Here is an 8,227-nt window from a genome sequence, read left to right as displayed (position 1 = left end):
GGACATAAAGCCTAGTCTTTTGTCTTTGAGTTTGGAGGGGTGCTTCGCTAACTTTATATAAAGTTAGCAAAACACCTTATATCTAAAAAAATACAAGAGCGACAAAATTATTTTTTCCACAACTAATTAACGGCAAAAAAACGGCAAATTCATAGGTATATGCGACATTTTTTTCTTCATGTTGTTTCGCTAACTTTATACACATCTGGGTTAGCCTGAAATGTTTGCATTTAGTGCTCCAATGCCTTGCACGCAAATTTTTCTCTGTACGCCTTTGATTTTGCTTGAATATTTAGTTTTTTCTTCCATCACGAGCGCGATGTCCACCGCCGTTTTGTGCTGCTCGCACCGTTGCTGATGCCTGAGATTGCGGCGTATTTTTCGCAGAATGCTTGCACTTCGCCTTTGTTCTTTACAATTTTGTTTGTTTGGAGAAATTGGAAGGAGGTTGTAGAGTTCCAATACAAATATTTCAATTTATTAACATGAAGGGGTGCAGTTGCGTACAAGTAGGACATACGCAGTAGGACATAGTGCAGTTGCGTACAAGTAGGACATACGATTAAATGAGTATAAATGTATGTATATATGTATATAAATTCAATGGGATATAAATATGTACATACATATGTGAATAAATGAATATTAAGCAAATGATACACAAATCAATGAACGTCTATAAATATGGAAGGTAATTGCGAATTCAATTTTTTATACTTATGTATGTTGGTAATTTTGATATGATGAAAGATGTAGGTGATTATTTGATCCAGCCGATGAGTTGATATGCTGACCGCTGCTCAGTTGATGGTTGGTATGAAACAGAAGAGAAGGAATATGGAAAAATGCACTCATATTTATAGCCAGTTCGCTGTGGCAACCTCTTCCAGTTAGTTCGAAAAAAGGGGGTTGCTGCGTTCGCTCAGGACTAGTTGCATTTTAAGGGCGTAAGTCCCTTAAACAAACATAAAGCTCATTTACTTCAATACTGCTATAACTCAAAAAACCGAAACCCCGAGAAAAACTCCTTTAAAGTTTTAAATTCACATATCGTCACCCTCATGCCAGAAGCATGAATGTGCAAATTTATCACCTTTGAGTTATTAGGTTGACTTGGTAAACCTTTGGATGTTCTATGTTATACTAAAACCCAGAATACTATGCGTACACGGAAAGCACATATCGACCCCTTTGCGCAAAATTATCGTATGTTAGAAAAACTAAATTTTACAGGAAAGTATTTCTTGTTTGTTTCTCTGCTTTGGCTAGCACCATCAATGCCAAAGTTTAGATTTGCTGAGATAATTTAGAAATATAACTAAACGCAAGATTTTTGTAGAAAGGTCTAATTTCTTAGCACATATGATAATTTCACCCACAAGAAAAATTATCATTGTCACATACGATAAAATTTACAGTCAATTTTAGGGGTAGCTATTGGGACTTAAGCCGTAATATTTAAACAGGTGATGCGTTGTGGGTTGTAAAACAAAGTTGCATCAAAAAGTAAATTTTTTAAGAAAAAACTTTCAAACTGGTTTTCCCAAAATTTTCATTTCTAAACATTCATGTTTATGGCACACGGGCGACGATATGTATACTACATACCAGGGTTGTTGCGAATATTGTAGCCAATATTTTTGCCTGTCGTGGGAGTATTTGTGTAACAAAAGTGATCAAATGTCATATTTATCAACTTTGATAAAAATGTCTTTAAACAAATTAGGGAACAAATGCAGTTGGGCTCCAAATCTCAAAAAAAAAAATAAATAGTGGAATCGATAGAGATGATTGAGCTGAGTATAACTATACTTTTTTTTGGGCAAACAACAACAACAAAAATTATCAAAGGTTAAAGTTCAAAATAAGCAATTTTCGAAATCAAGATTTCTTAAAAACGATTGGATGGATCATGAAACTTTTGATCTCATTTAATAGAAAATTTGATTCCCTTTAATTTGGTGTACGTACTTTATATATATGTTGTATAGTTCTTACAAAAAATGAGTTAATGTAAAATAATTATAAAAAAAACACCTTTTGCAGAGAACACCTTTCTGCGTAGGCGGCCTTCGGCCGCACTTAGGGATTATAACCCTCATAAGGTAGAATTCTCTTTCTGTGTTGCGAAGAAAAGGCACTGAATACCTTTTACAGAGAACGCCTTTTTTTATAATTATTTTACAATAATACAATTTTTGTAAGACCTATACAACATATATATAAAGTACGTATGTATACCAAATTAAAGGGAATCAAATTTCAAAATTTTCAAAATCCATTCATTAGTTTTTGAGAAATATTGATTTCAAAAATTGCTTATTTTTACCTTTGATAATTCTTGTTGTTGCTAGCCCAAAAAAAGAAGTATACCGTTATACTCAGCTCAATCATCTCTATCGATTCCAATATTTTTTTTTTAATTTGAGATTTGGAGACCAACTGTATTTATGCCCAAATTAGTGCGATTCATAAGACGTCGCAAAGTGGCATTTTTGGCGACCTATCGCAACTCCGGATTGCAAATGTAAAATTTGTTTAAAATGCCGCGCGTTAAAGAAAAATAAAAGTTTTTACAATTATATTTCGAAGCAGATTTAACTGATATACCTTTTTCTAAGTATTTGAAGACAATAAAAAAAACATGTGTTTCGCGACATTGACTTTGCAATGATTGCCCCTCAAATACTATGGCAATGTCGCAATTTTGTCGCTAGAAAGCTTCCATACAAAAGTAATCAGCTGTGTCGCAAGGTGGCAAATTTTGCGACAAATTCGACCTTTACAATAACTGCGAAGTTTCATGAATCCCACTATCATTTCTTAAGCTATATAACCGAGCTATCGATGGGTTCCCATTTCTACTTGACCTTTGACGTACGTCAAAGAGAACATAGCCTTTTTAATGATATTTATTTTCTGTGCTTTAAATACCTGCATTGGTTTCTTTCTTTATTAAGATTCAAAAAACTACTAGACACAAAAGAAGAAAGTGTGCACTGTAATTCATAACCAAATTTGATTTGCTTTTGATGTTACATATATTCGTTTCAATAATTTCAAATGGCGCTCTTTGGGTAATTTATTTTTAGCAAAAATTTAAAAACCGTAATTTTGTTTACTTGCCGGGCAATATTTTTTTCATAGGGATATACATTGGATCCTTGGCTAAAAACTTCTGTGGTAAAACTGCCCCTTCTTTGCGATTTAAAGTCAAAGAGTAAGCTTCTCAATGTCATAGTACTATGAATATGAAGCATAAGATGAATAGGGATTTCCAGCAGAAATGATCAACGTCCGGCTATAAAGAGAATCGATGCTCAAATAATAAAAAAGCTATAGATCAAGATTTTCATTCCTGCAGAATAATAATTTATTTTCCATATCCACCTATTTAGCTCGCTATAAGCACACATTTTTCAAACCAGTCGCAGAATAAAGTACTAAAAATGAATTACAAAAACTAAAATTGAAAAACGCTGATAAAGTTACAGATTCCCCAAATTCTGAAACAATCAAAGGAATGAGAATGAAGNTAAAGTACTAAAAATGAATTACAAAAACTAAAATTGAAAAATTCTGAAACAATCAAAGGAATGAGAATGAAGAATTCTTTTTAAAAAGCTATAAAAAAATATGACCAATCTGGTTTGGCTTGTAAGCGCTGTTTAAACAACGATCTCGCCATTATGCTAGATTCTAATTGTTTCCTAAAAATACCTGATATCCGCATTAGCATCCGCATCCGCGGATGTTAGCTGTTAGATATTCGCATCCGCATTCGCATCCGTGGATGTCTGAAATTCCACATTCGCAACATCCCTACTCCATACTAATAATTAATACATATTTTGTTCTAGTGATACTGGTAATTGACTAAGTTATGAAATTTTTACACAACCTAGAAGAAAATGAAGCGGTCATTTCAACATTGTCTTCGGTTAAAAATATTTAAATAATTTAAAAACGAATATCTTGCCTCACCTTTGATAATGATTGGTGGAAGAGGGTGTCTTTCGACTCGAGAACTTGGCCACTCTAGAAAATAAGGCAGCCGTCGTTAACCCACGTATTCTACCTTCGTTGTGAATTCGAAATCTAGCCCATTCTTGGACAAAATTTTTACGAAAGAGAGCTTATCTTTCCTATAGAGAATGGGCTCCACCCCATTTGCTTCTCGTCTTCTACATTTGCATTTCATTTTCAAAGTAAAGTTATTTATAAATACATATACGCGTCAAACAATCATAAAATATTTGCTTTTAAAAACTTCAAATAAGCTTTGCTACACACATTTAATTTACGCATGTAAAACTAATCTTGTTGGAAGTTTATTCCAAAAACTCCTTTAGATCAGAATAAAACTATTAAAAGCAGTCACTATTCAATTTACAAATAGGAAGGGATGAAAAAGCACAACAATCTGATTTTATTCCTTTTTGCGTTTGCTTTGAGAATACTTGCGAGTATTATCGATACTTTTTTGCAAGTATGAGTACTGGCATCGATTCTTTTTTAGAGTATTCTATATGAGTACTAGTATCGATACTTTTCGTAAAAGTTATATCACTAGCCAATACAGACACAGTTTACTTTTGCCGATCGCTGCTCTAAACACATTTGTAGTAAACTTAATGTGTTCTTACACGATATGTATTTGCATGTGTACATGCCACTTTTTACAAATGGAAATGCCAACATATCGTGTAAAGGCAAATTAGATTTGTTTCTGTACAAAGCAGATGCACGTGCATACGAAATAGAAATGTTCCTATTTTCATCTGACACACAGATAGAATCATCTGAGTTTAGTTTATTTTGTTTTAAAAGAAGGTATTTTTTAATAGTTAAACACAGTTTTTGTTGAAGTTGTATCACCACAAAAAAGGCTTTAGAGATTTTTGTAATAATTTATTAGTTCTAAAATGAAGTCGAATTATTTTCTTTTCTTTTTCATTTCTTGTTTATATTTAAATTATTGGGCACTTGTTTTTACTTTGTTTATCAATTTGATCAAAAGCACTTTACACGGTCCACAGCACATGTCAAACGACTATTAAATTTGATGAAAATCAAAACTACTTTGATTTTGGTCAAACAGATATAAAACTCATACACGTCACACATATGGTACATACAAAATTTCACTAAACCTATGCACGCAGTTTGATCAAACAATTTGACCATGTAAGGTCCCTATTAATCTTGTACTAAAACGATAACTTTTCCGCCTGCAAACCTGATTATCGATTACTCTTGAGAAATAGAGGAGAATCGTCAAAGACAAAAGATAAACAACTATTACAAACTATCTCGTATGATCACTCGGTCTTCTTCTGCGCTAAATATAATGCGTTTAGATGCGATTTTGCCTTTTTTAATACTTTTCGTACAATTAAAGAAATCTTGTTAACGAAGGATGTATCTATTATTTCTCAGCTCGTAAAATTTCTTAAAATAGCTGATATTAAAGTATAACGATATCTCTCAAATCAAGATTAATATACACAATTTAATCTAACTACATGTTTGCTTTGTTTTGACTCGGACTACTTGACTACCATTGACCGTAAACATATGACTGTTTACCATTGACAACCATTTGTTGACTGATCTGGCAATGTGGTCTCTGCACCACAGCTAATTTATTGAAATCTAAAAAAAAAAAAAAAACTATCTCGTAAAAAACAGAACTATTGTCCGAAACCTATTTATTCAATTGTTTGTATGGCAATGCTGTTTGTTAGCAATGTGATTTGATACATTGGCAGTTTTATTCAATTGGTAAAGCGAGTGCAAGTTGGAAAAGATAAAATAAATGGTGTGGAAATTTTTTTAACCTGTTAAGGAAGATGAAAAAAATGCAAAATGCCTTCTGTGCAAAACGGAAAATATGCATATTGTTCGTGGTAAATCTATAAAGAGCTTTTCAACGAAACCACTGTGGAATCATTTAGAAGCCAAACACGTGGATGAGTATAAAGCAGCCAAATCTGAGGATGAAGAAAAGCTTGTGTCCACGCCGGCCATGGCAAAAATATCGTCCCACCAACCAAAGTTGGCGGATGTTATAAAAACTGCAGAAAACTGGTCGCTGGAAGATCCTCGTTCAAAAGCCATCCCTAAATTAATATGTGAGTTTTTTCAACTTTTTAGATTTTCTAGCGTTATATATTTCACAAATAAATTTTTTAGGCGAAATGATGGCACTTGACTGAACCATTTTCCTCAGTTGAAAGGGGAGGATTTCAACGTCTGCTAAAGCATTTGGTACCGCGATACCCTTTGCCACATCGTACTTATTTTTCTCAGACAGTGATGCCACAAATTTATGAGAAGTTGCAGAATAATATTAAGAATATACTCTCACACATGGATTATATTTCCTTCACTACTGATATATGGACATCATCTGTTAACAATGAATCATTTATTAGCTTAACTGCTCATGGCTTGTCTCAAACCGATATGAAACCAACAATTTTTGTTTTAGCGACAAAACACTTCCCATTAAGTCATACCGGGATCAACATTTCAGAAACTCTTAGCAACTCATTGGAGGATTGGGAAATTGCCATTGAAAAGGTTCATGTTATTGTCACTGACAATGCTCCAAATATGATTTCTGGAATAGGTATGTAATTAAAACTGCATCCATACAATGACATATGTAAGTACCCTGCAGTAAAATTTAGAGACAGTCTGTTAAAGCGCTAGTTCCGCTCTATACATTTCAGAACTATCTCCGAACTAGTGCAAAACGGCTGCAGGGAGGGACAGTTGAAATTTTTGGTGTGGTAGTTTCGCTCTGTTGAGAAGTAAATGCACAAATTCTCACTTCTCGTACAATACTAAAATAGCTCAGCAGGAAGACCTCCGACTCCAACATCGTTGGTCGCGAGTTCAAATCGCGGTGGAGGCAGTTGTGATTTTCAGATTTAATAAGTTTAAAATGTTGAGTTCCGCTTAAAATTTTAAGAGAAAATGATCGAATTTAATATAAATAAAATAAGAGAATAAAAAAATAAATAAAATGCAATCTGTAAAAGAACAGAAAAAATTTAAAATATCAAAAAACCTGATAATCAAAATTTTTTTTCATAAAAAACCTCTTGTCGATCTGTCCAAAACGCAAAAAGTTCAGAAAAGAAAAAATATCCAGTAATTTGGTTTAAAAATGTTTTCTCATAAAAAAAACTTATTGGCCCAGAACTATCAAAAATGGAACCAGTTCAGAACTAGTTCCAAAGTTCTGCAGAGGTGACAATCTCCACTTCGTAGGATATCGCCATGTAAAAAGATATAGTTGAAAGCATTGCGTTGGGATAGATCGAGAACCAGTGCCGCCTCTTAATGAGCTAGTTCTGCGCTAGTTCTGAACCAGCGCAATTTCCTGCAGGGTATTTACTCATACTTTTGTGATTTTCTTTAAAGGTCTCATGGGTGTAGAACGAGTGGGATGTTTTATCCATACCCTTCAATTGGTGATACATACGGTGACCATATTAACCAACGTAAAATAAAGGACATTTTTTTCAAAATGATTTGCGAATACGTACATACTAGAGATGGGCACGGGACTAAATATTTAATCCCGACCCCGCCCATCCCGAAATTCGATTTTTAAGTCCCGAACCCGCCCATCCCGACATTTTTCAGAATTGTACCGCGTGTCCCGTGGGTCCCGATATCTATCTCTAAAGCAGGCTACACACGGACAACAAATTGAAACGAGCGGTTAAGATTTCAACGTGTGTGGCGAGGTTTGCAAACCGATCGAAGGTTCACAAAAATGTTCATGTCTTTCATATTAATTATAAATAATAAAAATAATAATGAAAGACCTGGCATCTTCCTATAATTTTTTTTCTTTTTCGTCTCAATAAAACATTAAAAGTGCATATTTCAAACATCGTTCTTAAGGAAAATTTTGTGAATTTGCGGGGATTGCAGTTTTATCGGGAGTGTCGGGAAAGGATTTTGGTCCCGTCCCGCCCACCATATTTTTACAGATCTTCCCGATACCGCCCATCCCGGCCAATTTTAAATCAGTACCGTGGGTCCCGCGAGTCCCGCTATCCCGCGCCCATCTCTAGTAAATACCACTTGTATGATAAAAGTACCTTACCCATATCGTAATTTAAATTTTTTTAGATTTCTTTCGTTTTGGGGAACCATACAATTGTTTTCAACTAGTCTTTGTTATGTAACATTTACTAAATGGAAC

The 8,227-nt window shown here is 34.0% G+C and overlaps 1 pseudogene; it reads left to right on the top strand.

Annotated features, from left to right (window-relative positions):
* The first annotated feature begins 5,893 nt into the window (after nt 1-5,893).
* Nucleotides 5,894-7,496, top strand: LOC108371491 (zinc finger BED domain-containing protein 4-like; annotated as a pseudogene).
* Nucleotides 7,497-8,227: the final 731 nt, after the last annotated feature.

Source organism: Rhagoletis zephyria, unplaced genomic scaffold (genome assembly GCF_001687245.7).
Source record: "Rhagoletis zephyria isolate East Lansing unplaced genomic scaffold, Rhagoletis_zephyria_1.1 Rzeph_scaffold_00069, whole genome shotgun sequence".
Taxonomy (NCBI): domain Eukaryota; kingdom Metazoa; phylum Arthropoda; class Insecta; order Diptera; family Tephritidae; genus Rhagoletis; species Rhagoletis zephyria.
Note: the sequence above shows the minus strand (reverse complement) of the source record. Positions and strands in the feature narration are given on the sequence as shown.